The sequence below is a fragment of the Sinocyclocheilus anshuiensis genome, unplaced genomic scaffold (genome assembly GCF_001515605.1).
Source record: "Sinocyclocheilus anshuiensis isolate Anshui unplaced genomic scaffold, SAMN03320099.WGS_v1.1 scaffold880, whole genome shotgun sequence".
NCBI lineage: Eukaryota > Metazoa > Chordata > Actinopteri > Cypriniformes > Cyprinidae > Sinocyclocheilus > Sinocyclocheilus anshuiensis.
Window position 1 is genome coordinate 686,881 of NW_015548254.1, and position 11,924 is coordinate 698,804.

Consider the following 11,924-nt stretch of genomic DNA (forward strand, 5'->3'; position numbering starts at 1 on the left):
GGTTAAATATAACCCAGCGCTGGGTTAAGAAGGGACAAACCCAGCTATTGGGTTGTTTTGACCCAGCGGTTGGGTTCAAAACAACCCAATAGCTGGGTTTGTCCCTTTTTAACCCAGCATTTTTTAGAGTGTATGTGTAAAGATGATAGTAACTGTTTCAAAACAATGTTTATATCTGCCATAGTCACGAATGTCAGATTATCCTCTTCAGAACAGTGACTGATATCCCATATATTATCATTGTTTTGTTTAATATCAATTTGACCCCAACAAACCACAGATTCTCTGTTCCAAAACCTATATTAGCCAGACAACACTGCATGTATCCTTTATGGAGATAGCACTCCCATAATGCACTGGGCCAAAATGGTGGACGAAGTGAGAGAATGATAAAAACTTTGAATTCAATTAATACTAAAAGGTGAAAATGGATTATTTTACACAATACTTCATTTTACATTTGCATCGCAAGTAAATCTTGATTTAAGGATTTTTAGATATGTATATTGGAAAACAAAAATACAGAGGAAGATATTCATTTTTTGCAGTGCATGCAACACTTTATGAACTGAAGACGTTCTTCTCTGATTTAAGACCTTTTTAAGGCTTTAAATCGTGGAAGGACTTTTTAAGACCTGTAGAAACCCTGCTAAAGGGTTCCATATCAATCAGTTAGGAGGTTCCATGATGGTTAGGATGCTGCTTCAGAAGGTACCTGCCTAAAGCCCAAAGTTTACCTCAGGCCTGAGACAGTGTCGTGCGGAGTACATGCGGTTAGAATAATCAAGCCATGGTCGTACAGTACATGTATACTTTGCTGTTGACAGAAATTATGTTATGCACACTACCCTGTACACTTGAAAAACAAAGTATACATTGGGATTAAGTAGGCAGTGGCAGCTCACTAGGTTTTGGAATAGAGCCATAGTACACAATAAATTAAATCAATGTGAATAACTGGCAGGAGTGTACAGCAGTCAGGGATTCGTAGCATGTCAAAGTTCATCATGTTTATTCATTCAGTTTTGTGGGCTAATGTCATTTTTCACAAAGAACGTTTGAAATGTTTGAATGCTTTTGTTTATAAACCGCTCTCATGATATTCAGAAAACTATCAACTTAGAACTTAAATGTTAGGTGTGTTGTTTAAGCTCTTTCAAAATGCTCTCTCTCATACGACTACAGAACATGAAGGTTAACTTTAAAACAACTGCACCGTCATATTTCTAGACTTTTCCAGCATCTGCACTGCCAGTGTATTGTCAGTCTGTCTGCACCTTCAGCATCACCTAATAAACAATGGACTTTGAGTGGGGATTGAGGCTTTAAACTGTTTCCCTCTAGCAGATGATTGAGGAGCCCTTGGGTTTACATTCACCCTTGTCTTAAATACATCACACGGAGAGAATAGAGCTCAAGACACCCGGCCCAGACTGATAAAGAGAGAGCCGAGGAGCGAAGGGAGGACAACGAAGGAGAGGATGAGTTAAAGGGACATAAAGAAAGATTTAGCTGCCGTTTATTCAGCACCCTCCACGTAGGGGCTCTCTCCGTGACATCTGACCTTTGACCTCTGACCGAGGCTTTGTTAAGCAGTCAGGTGCCAACTTGCCCAAAGGCAAAATGGGATTCCATCACCCCCTCCCCCCTCCAGTCTACCTCCTTTTCACATATGCTCCGTACTCTTGAAAGAAAAACAAATAAGATTTAGCATTATTGCACAGATGATGAAAGAGCAGATCCTCTCTAGAGCCCATCTACTGTGTGACTCAGCAGCTCAGACAGCTAATTCAGCCCTAAATGCCTTCAGGGATTCCCACAGGAAAACCAACTCACTTTTGTGCTACAAGTGCAGCTTTGAAGAGTCTTGAGCACATGTCTGCACTTTGTATTGACTTAGGAGATACTTTTTTTTGGCTGTTTAAGAATATTATGGATTAACTTAATTCTTCAATGTTAAATACTGTATGTACTTTGAACTCTAAAACAAACACTGCAACGTCATATTTGTAGACCTTTTATTGTACTGTCAGTCTGTCTGCATATTCTGCATCTGCATCTTTTGTGGCTCTTTAAGAATATTATGTTTTATGCTTTTAGGATTTTGTCATACTAGAGCTTTTGGTGCAGATCTATCTATCTATTCAAATTGAGTCAAATTCAGGAACTGAGATTTCAAAAGCTTAATATTTGTGACACGTTACAATAACATCACAATTCAATATGTTTTGTGAATTTAGACATTATATCGGAGTTTTGCATTGGAATAGATACAGAATATATTGTTGTTCCCCCAAAGTATGTGACAAATTCTAAAAATAGAATTGGTATAAAAATATAATGAAATATTAGTACTTTGAAATATTGATTTTTTTTCACCCACATTTTTAGGATACTATAGTCACTAGATTTTCTAGTGATTACAATGTTTACATTGCAAGATTTTGGTTAGACTTCTTTATCTTCAGTGCTATGTTTTGGAGGTGCAGTATTTAGCTAGATACATGTTCAATGAAATGTTCCTCCAAGCATAATTTTTCATATTAATACTGTTGTAGTCCGTAGAAGCCATCTGGTACAGATATGAATATTTGGAGACAATCGATACTTAGAACTTCTCCATTCATTTGTTGTACAAGTAGAATGTGTCTGAGCTAATAACTCAAATTTTAATGTAAAGAACAGTAGAACAACAGGTTATGCAATATTTGAGTAAAAAAGACAGTGACGAGTGCTGCGTTTTACCCAAAGTTGGACATTTTGAAATATTTGCCAACCAGAAAAACAACTGAAAGCATGAAATAGACGCTCACCGCCACATCATGCTGCTACCGTTTTTAAATATGCCACGCTCCCATTGAAGACAACTGAAAATAACCTCAGAAAACACGTTGGTGGACACATGGCTATAAAGTGTTTTCTTAATACTGTATATATTAGATTGAAACCTTCCTAAATCTCACAACTCTCATTTCTTCCAACACAGCCTTATCTTTATGTAAAACCAAGGGTCGAGTCATTGCATTTTCCATAAACCCAATCATCCATGTACAGTATTGTGTGACTTATATTGCCATATGTCAAGAATCGAGCATTGAGCATTAAGTGCAAATGCCGGTTTTAGACAGTTTTATCTGTTTTCATGTGAGCAAAGCTACAATATTCTGGCCTTTGTTCTATGCTACCCCTCACCTCGGGGTCTCTCGGCTCAGAGAAGGCTCCTCAAGCTTAACGTGCAAGATCAAACGGCGCGGAAAGAGAGAAAAGTGTCTTTCAACTTGCAGAACAGCCAAGATTAGGACAAGAACATCAGAGGAGCAGAGCAATAAAGAGAGAGAAAGCCTGCGGGTCAGAGAAAGAGAATGCAGAAGAGAGAGACCCGAGCTAGCAGGGTAGTTTGTCGACAGAATAATAGGCAATACAAGTGTATCTCACCTATATCCCCACATAAAACAGACATTATACACTATATTAAATGTGTATAAAAACATAACCTGATTTATAGCTGTGCTGTCTCTAGTTCAAAGCTGCTCGGAGACAGCCCTGCTTGTCCGTGCGTGCTGGGGCAGGATCCAAACAGGGATTTTGAGTTTGACAAGCCCACCTCTGTCACTTTTTTCTTAGTTTTTTCCCCTTTCATCAAAGAGCGAACGCCTCACTGGCAAGCGGGTAACAGTTTTAATGCGATCATGATGTCCTCAGATTTGAGATGCATTTCACATCAAAGAGGGTGAGGGAAGAGGTTAGGAAAATAATATGGAGAAAAAACAGAGAGGATAAGGGAAGGAGAGAGGAGAGGAGACAGGAAAGGAAGAGACAGGTGAATTTAAGTTCTTTGGGTTTTGCAAGGCTGTATCAAACTCGAGAGCTCCCATTGATAGTTGCTGCTCATATGCATACATTTGAAATCGGCACAACTTTGTTGCATCATGAAATGTCGCTTATGTCGCCTAAAATCACCAATGAAAATGAATGACTTCTAGGTGCAATGATGAAGTTGGTGAACAGTAGCGCTCATGCATGATGCCGTGCCAGCTGTAATCTCTTGCCAGATGTGTGCCTGCGAGCCAAAGCTACCCTGTCAACATCCCTCCTCTTCGTCCTCTCATCTTCCTCTCACTGCAGCTGTCTTTTTCTTCCCCCTCTTTCTGGACCCTCTTCACCCACCACCTTGCCTGCCTTCATTATTCACATTCTGTCTCTTTTTCCTTTGATATAAATGCATCTGTTCTTGTACAAGACAAAAGTATTGGCTGATCATGGGATTTTTTTTAGGACAAATCAGTTTAGTTTAGAACTGACTTTGCATTTCCTGAAGAGAATACCAGTGCTTGGAAGGCAGCACACGTTTTCGCTAATGAAGCGTTAGCTTCTGTGCCGCCTTTGCAAACATTACAATGATGTCATTGGAGATTATCTGAATTTATTCATTAGTTTGGAGGTATAGTTAACAAAAATCAAAAATAGATAGCAAGAATGAAATAAAAAAAAAAAAATTGGAACAATACTGGTTAAGCAGTAATAATTTTCTTGGCTATTTTGGCTAAATATATTTAAGATGGATTACATTGAACCGTGTTACTAAATTAATATTAACATTTTAAGATTCACTAAGTGTACGTTTACACAACAGCAATGTACCAAAAACTGAAAAGTTTTTTCTTTGCTTTTTTGAAAAGATTCACAAGATTCGCAAAATGCTGTATTATTCATGCCAGGCCAGTAGTTGGTGACTATGCACCTGCGCACATTTCTAGTCGATAACAATATCATTTTCAAAAATGTGCACTTTGAAAACCTTTTACAGGTCCCCAAAACACCATTGTCATGTAAATGAACGGCCAAAACGCATGAACAGTTTTCTGTTTTCAGTTGAAAACTTTGCAGTCTCGGTTAAGAACTTTGCACTGTGCACTCTGGAGTTGTCGATGCTTGTTGCCGGAATGCATATCCAGTTTGCAGATTTTGGGCAGTCTGAGTTGACCAATTTAACAGAAAATGGTGTTGTGTATGATGGGCACAGAAGGATACAAATCAATAAATAAATAGTGTTTAATTTTACAACTCCATCTGAATTAATTGCAGAAACCAATGGAGAACAAGAAGAAAACTAAGAAAAATATTCTGTGCAAGCACTGTAAATGGAAGGGGCTGCACTCAATACCCTTTGTGACATCTCCTGTGATTGGTTCATCCTACAGGAGCCTTTGAGATATTAGGAGACAAATTTCTAATTCATTGCCTTTGGGCACAGAGGAGCTTCACGAGGATGAACAAGCTTAAGATATACCTTAGGTGTCTAAATCCCTTTTTTTTTTTTTGGCAGGGCACGTAGCCAAAATGTCTTAAGGCTACAAGGATTGTGCAACAGTGGAATGTTTTGAGATGGTGACGGTGGGATTGGACTTGGCCTTTGAGCTCAGGGACTGATTTCTTTCCAGGGGCTACAAGTGAAGTGAGAGACCTGGTGGTCCTGGATAAAGGTTACCAAGTTAAAACACATCTGTATCAGCACAGTGAGACATGCTGACCTATAGCTGCAGGCCTAAGTGTAAGGAAGTCACTGACCTCAACATTAGAGCCACTAAAAACATTGGGGAGGACTTAGAAAAGGTGCTGGGGGCTCAAATCTCACAGGCCCCTGGCTTAACCCGGGACTATGGAGAGTGTGGTAGGAATATGGTTAGATAAATGTGAAGATGCCTCCAGGACAAAGAGGCTTAACCTGTGATCTAAACAGGGTGGACCATGCATGCTTTGTTGGTCCTAGTGTTGATAATAGCTTTTCCCAAACTAATGTATCATTAGATAACAGCACATAGCCTGACCGGCTTGCTTTCAGTGGCTCAGATCGACCTAAGAGCTCAAAGACCAGATGAAGGGAGAATGTTACTGAATTCTGTTTTCAAAGCAGGATCATAATTAGTCTTAACTACATACTAAACAAAAGTATTTTATATATAAAACAATAATTAAAAAATCATTTAATTAATTGTTTTATTTGTAAAGTTTTACATTTAATTAAAATGTTTAATTAAATGTAAAATTTATTGTAATAATACATAAAAAAAGTTATATTATTTTTAATTGTTATTTATTATTATTATTATTAATTAGTGATGCACCGATCATGATTTTTCATGGACGATTCCGATACCGATTTTTTACAAGCAAACTGGCCGATTCCAATTTCCGATTTCCGTTTTTTTTTTCCTTTAAGCAATAAACGAAAGAATGAAAGTATACATAAACAAAATGTTTATTTGGTATTTAACAGGACAAACTGGCTTTTGCCTATTGAAAACAATAACCGTAACCATCTGAAATTAAAGGCGGTAACTGCGCAGTAAGCACATTCAATACAAACATAGATGGTACTGACATTTAGCATCAGCATTTAGCTTTTGTTTTTAAATTGGATTGGTTGTTGATTAAAATAGTGCCCAAAGTAACACAAGGAATCCCAAATATCAAAACTCAAAATATGTAATTTTGTGTGAAGTGACGTGTGGCAAAGTATGGTGACCCATACTCAGAATTTGTACTCTGCATTTAACCCATCCAAGTGCACACACACACACACCCAGAGCAGTGGGCAGCCCTATTGCTGCAGCACCCGGGGAGCAGTTGGGGGTTCGGTGCCTTGCTCAAGGGTCTCACCTCAGTCATGGTATTGAGGGTGGAAGAGAGCACTGGTTATTCACTTCCCCCACCAACAATTCCTGCTGGACCTGAGACTCAAACCCACAACCTTTGGGTTATAAGTCCGACTCTCTAACCATTAGGCCACGACTGCACCCTAAGGCATTAAGCAACAAGGATGGGACACGAACCCACACGTGCAGAGCACAATGGATTAGCAGTCCATCACCTTAACCACTCGGCCACCTCGTCCATACCTAAATATATTTTACAGTGACTGTTATGCATATTTATCAAAAATGCAGCTAAAAAGCTTCCTACCAGTGGCCATCCTTCACAAAACTTAACATCTAGCACAGTTTTATTATAGGTAGAATACAAAATGTTTTAATACAAGCATTTCAGTCAAATGTAATTTAAGCAACATTTCAAACCTTTAACCCACGGGGGGAAATCAACCCATGGCAACAGTTTAAAAGTAGCCCAGTTCCATGGAAACAAAACGCGGACTTCCCTGCATCCAACATGAGCTGCAGGAGTCAGATTTCAGTAATCATGGGTTGAGAGGAGAGATGGCTGACCTGACAAGATCATGCTGGAGGATTTGCTACTCAACAGATCCTGAGCTCATAGACAAATATCTGTTCTTCCTTTACACAGAGTGCGCGTGATCGAGAAATCGAAAGTGAACAGCGAGCTTTCAAAAGAGATTAAAATACTCCGCATATTGATAGCGACTCCCTGATGTGCGGAAATTATATGCCATATATGTTTGCAGGAGTGGTCGGGACTGGACACAAAAATCTCGAGCGGGTGGTAATGGTCAGAAATTCAGCGGGAGTGGGATTAAGAAAACAGATTTCGAAATACTTCCACACAAATGGCATGTTCACGAATGATTCCAATATAGTCTGTGCACGCGGGCGCACTTCCGGAAAAACCGTCCGAAAAAAAAGAGAAAAAAACACCCGGTTGCCGATCGCACGTTAGAAGCAAAAAACAGCCGGTTCCGATTTATGGCCAGTCAACCGGTGCATCCCTATTATTAATAGTAGAAATAGTGGTAGCATTTATCTTATTTTAATTTTTCATGACCATTTGGATTGCCTAGCTATACAATAGGGGTGTTACTGACAAAAGTATTTTACTCATAAAACAATACAATTTTTTTTGGAAAATATATATATTTTTAATTTAATTAAAAAATATTTTAAAATATTTTACTTATTTAAAATAATAATAATTATATTTATTTATTTACTGTACTTACTTACTTATTTACTTTAAGTTAAGTTCTTACGTTTTTGGCAATTTGGGATACCTAGATATAAAACGGGACGTTACCAAGATGGCTGCTGGAAGAACTGACAAAATAATTTTATATATAAAACAATACTACTTTATGGAAAATAATTTTTTTTCTTCACACACTGTATATATTTAATTCTGCATCGTTAAAAGAATTATTGAATTAGAAATTATTGAAAAGGAAAACTCATCTTTTACTATTATTAGACAAAAAATAAGCATATATTTCATTTTTAATACATGAAAAACTTAAACTTTTACAATCAACTGATCATAATTATTATTATATATTATTATGTATCATTATGTATTATAAGGGATCATGATCATTTTATACAGCACATGCATACTTAACTTAATTATATTGCATATGTTTGCTCATAGTTCTCTGTATATGGACTTATAGTTCACCCTCGTTTGACCCATCTATGTAATCTTACAGCTTCTGCCTGAGGTGCATACACAAGCAGCAGCAGTGTGTGAGTGTCTTTAGACCATTCTGACTGTGCTAGAATGACCTACATACTACAACCTACAGGTTTATACATTACCCAATCATTCAGTATGGCTGCCTATTGACTTAAGAGTTTAAGTATTTTGCTTTAAGGCAGGTCAGTTTGTGTGTGCCATACATTTACCTTTGTTGTTCGCTTCTCTTTGACTTTGTAAAGACCCAGTGACGAGTGATAGACTTTAAGTATCCAAGGAGCAGCAAAGAACAAACACAACCCCGGATTGACATTCCTCCATGTCTCTTTCTGGGCTTCCTCTGGGCAAAGCTACTGTGTATTGGAGTGTCTGTTGAGTATGTCGAGCCAGTGTCTGTTCTTAGGAGTCTCTGTACGTTGACGTTGCTGTGCTGTTGCTGCTGTTTTGGAGACCAGATTGACGTGCATTTATACAACTCCAGATTCCACTTACTCCTCATCCTCAAAGTCCAGTCAAAACAATAAATCTTGGTTCAAAATCACTTGGGAGGTGACTTTGTATTGCTTAATAGATTTGTTTGTCCTGACTGTGGACACTCTTTAAGGATTGTTTATAAACATATAGTAATATGCAGTAAAAACACTTAAAGGGGTCAAATGACATTGCTAAAAAAGAACATTATGTTGTGTATTTGGTGTAATGAAATGTGTTTATGCGGTTTAAGGTTCAAAAAACACATTATTTTCCACATAATGTACATTATTGTTGCTCCTCTATGCACCGCCTTTCTGAAACACGTCGATTTTTACAAAGCTCTTCGTTCTGAAAAGCGAGGTGTACTCTGATTGGCCAGCTATTTAGTGCGTTGTGATTGGCTGAATACCTCAAGCGTGTGACGGAAATGTTACGCCCCTTACCATATTGTGATTCTGTGTCCCGGCGCGATGAGACAACACCAATAACTACTTTATGGAAAATAATTTTTTTTCTTTATTTATTTTTGGTATTTCACAAAAAGATTTTATTATTTAATATAACAATTTTGATATTTATTGTTATTACTGTATCATTAATTTGATAAAATAAAAAAAATTATAATATTATTTAATGATTAATTGTTACAATGACCCCCCAGCTCCAGTTACAATATTAAAGTTTTTTTTGTCCAAAAATAATTAATAATACTTAATTAACAATAATAATGGGCATTACCAAGATAGCTGCTGGATGAATTGCATTAGTTTAAACTGATAACTTTAAATTAAAATTTCAAATTCAAACAGCCAGCAATGTAATAAAAATACATTGTTTTATCCAGTTGTTTTAACTCATTACATTCAATTCATTTCTTTATGGTGCTGTAGATTTAAAGCAGCACCAATGTATGAACTGCTAGTACAGACTCACACTGCTGCTCTCATTCAAATTCCTCGTTCCTCTGACACATACGCTCTCATTCACATAAAATCCCATGCTGCTTTTATAAACACACCCAGCCGCACTCCTTGATCTCCATCTTCTGATATGTTTCAGTCATCAGTGCATGATTGTACCCAGGAGATCACAGCCATCTATTTTCTGTCTCCTACAGTTGGAGAATGATGTCATGGGGTCAGGTATTCTTTGAGAACAGAAGGGCAGCTGTGGAAACGGAGCCAGCTCAGGTTTTCCGTGCGAGGGCTCTGTCAAGCGGGAGTCCCCCTGCTTTCTCTCTGCGCGTGGGTGGTCTGGTCTGGGTCTCCTCAGGATATCGTCTGGTTTCAGACCCTCCCGCTCCTCTGACGTTAAGTGGCGAGGAGGGAACATGATTAAGTCCAGTTTGGGTTTTATCGTGTAACGCTAAAACAGTCCTCGCTGGAAAAACGCTTGGCGAAACCGCAGAAAGCTGTGTTAAAAAAACATACACATCCTATTTTCCCATTTTAAAGCTTTGAACAATCAGCAGCGGGAGAGAAGGCTGCTCCTCAGCGGGGAATCGCAAGAATTCTCATGACTCAGAAAGAGAAAGGAAGCGAAAAACAGAGCAAAAGCAAGAGGAACTGAACAAAAGGCCATGATGGGACGCCGTGCGGAATGAGAGATGATGAAAAGGTCGAGGTGAAGCATTTCGCATGGCCAAGATCACATGCTATCATCTGTCATATTTCAGAGAGAACCGTCGTCCATGCCGTCCAGCTGCTCTGGGGTCACTTACAGTTGGAGCTTAAACCATCTACATCCATTACTCCAAACGCAGACTAGTCGGGTCGTACAGGTGCATGCAGACACATGCTTTGACGTCCAGAAGGTACGATGGATTCAAGCGGTGTTGGGTGTGTTGGTTTGCGCACTCTCTTTAGCAGACGAGTTAATGAGAAGGTCTGTATTATATCATTCATCTGTTAGGATGGCTCCAGGGCAGGGCTGGTACCGGTGTCTCCTCTATCTCCCGTTCTGTGTTTAGGCTGATGTTTATGGCAGCCCACTGACCCAGCAGCTCCATGCACAGACCCTTGCATACTTACCTAGCCTCCACCCGGTAATCCAGCACACCTGTGCTATGCAGGCCGTAAGACTCTCCAAATGCCTGCAGGCCACTCCAAACACTCACCAAATGGTCCTTATTAAAATTCTGTAGTATTCTGATTAAGTACATTGGGGAAAAAAACACTGTAAAATCATTCATTTTAAATGCTACAAAGTGAATTTAGGCATCACAGCATTATAAAGTACAATATGAAAATGGATATTCATATTGAGATTTGCTAAAGATTACATTTAACAGTTACTAAGTTAATAGAGTTTTAAAAGATTCACTTTAATTGAGCGTCTGATGGCAGAAAAGGTAATCGAATGTAAAAATATGATCGATGACCTGTAGACAACTTTAAGTCTTACACAGCATCTTATCCATCAGTTTTAAAATCAATATGGTGTCTAACCTGAAGTATATTCAAAAGTGTCCAAATACACTTTAGGGCCACTGCACTTTAATCTGCTTTTACAAGCTTTACGTGTACTTCTCTTGGAGTATGATGGATTGGTGGCAGAACAAACCAAATTTTGTCTTGATTCTGGAACATTATTTATTACCCCCACACCCCCGTAGTCAGTCGGTGGGAATGGTGGCAATCCAGTAATTTGTTGCCTTGATCAGAGCTTTGCAGTTCCTGTGGAAAGCCTGCCATTAAGCAGGGGAGAGATATATATCAGTCTAGAGAAGTGTGTGTTTTGAGAGCAGCGCTACACAAGGCCCTGGCCCAGGAGGAACCACTCTATTGCCCTCCACCCACTTCACTTTACACACACACTCAGAGTAATCAGAGCTCACTACTGTACTTTATGTTCCACAGTCAGCCACACAAAGCAGCCCTTCACCCCTTTGCTGCCCCGCCAGAAGAGAGCCGCCAACCACAGTCTGAACGTCGAAACACGTCGATTTTTACAAAGCTCTTCGTTCTGAAAAGCGAGGTGTACTCTGATTGGCCAGCTATTTAGTGCGTTGTGATTGGCTGAATACCTCAAGCGTGTGACGGAAATGTTACGCCCCTTAACGTACTGTGTTT

General features: G+C 38.9%; 1 non-coding gene across 1 annotated transcript; it reads right to left on the minus strand.

Moving 5' to 3' along the window:
• Positions 1-6,812: 6,812 nt before the first annotated feature.
• trnas-gcu (transfer RNA serine (anticodon GCU)) lies at positions 6,813-6,894 on the minus strand. The gene has a single exon. It is a non-coding gene; the product is annotated as a tRNA-Ser (tRNA).
• Positions 6,895-11,924: the final 5,030 nt, after the last annotated feature.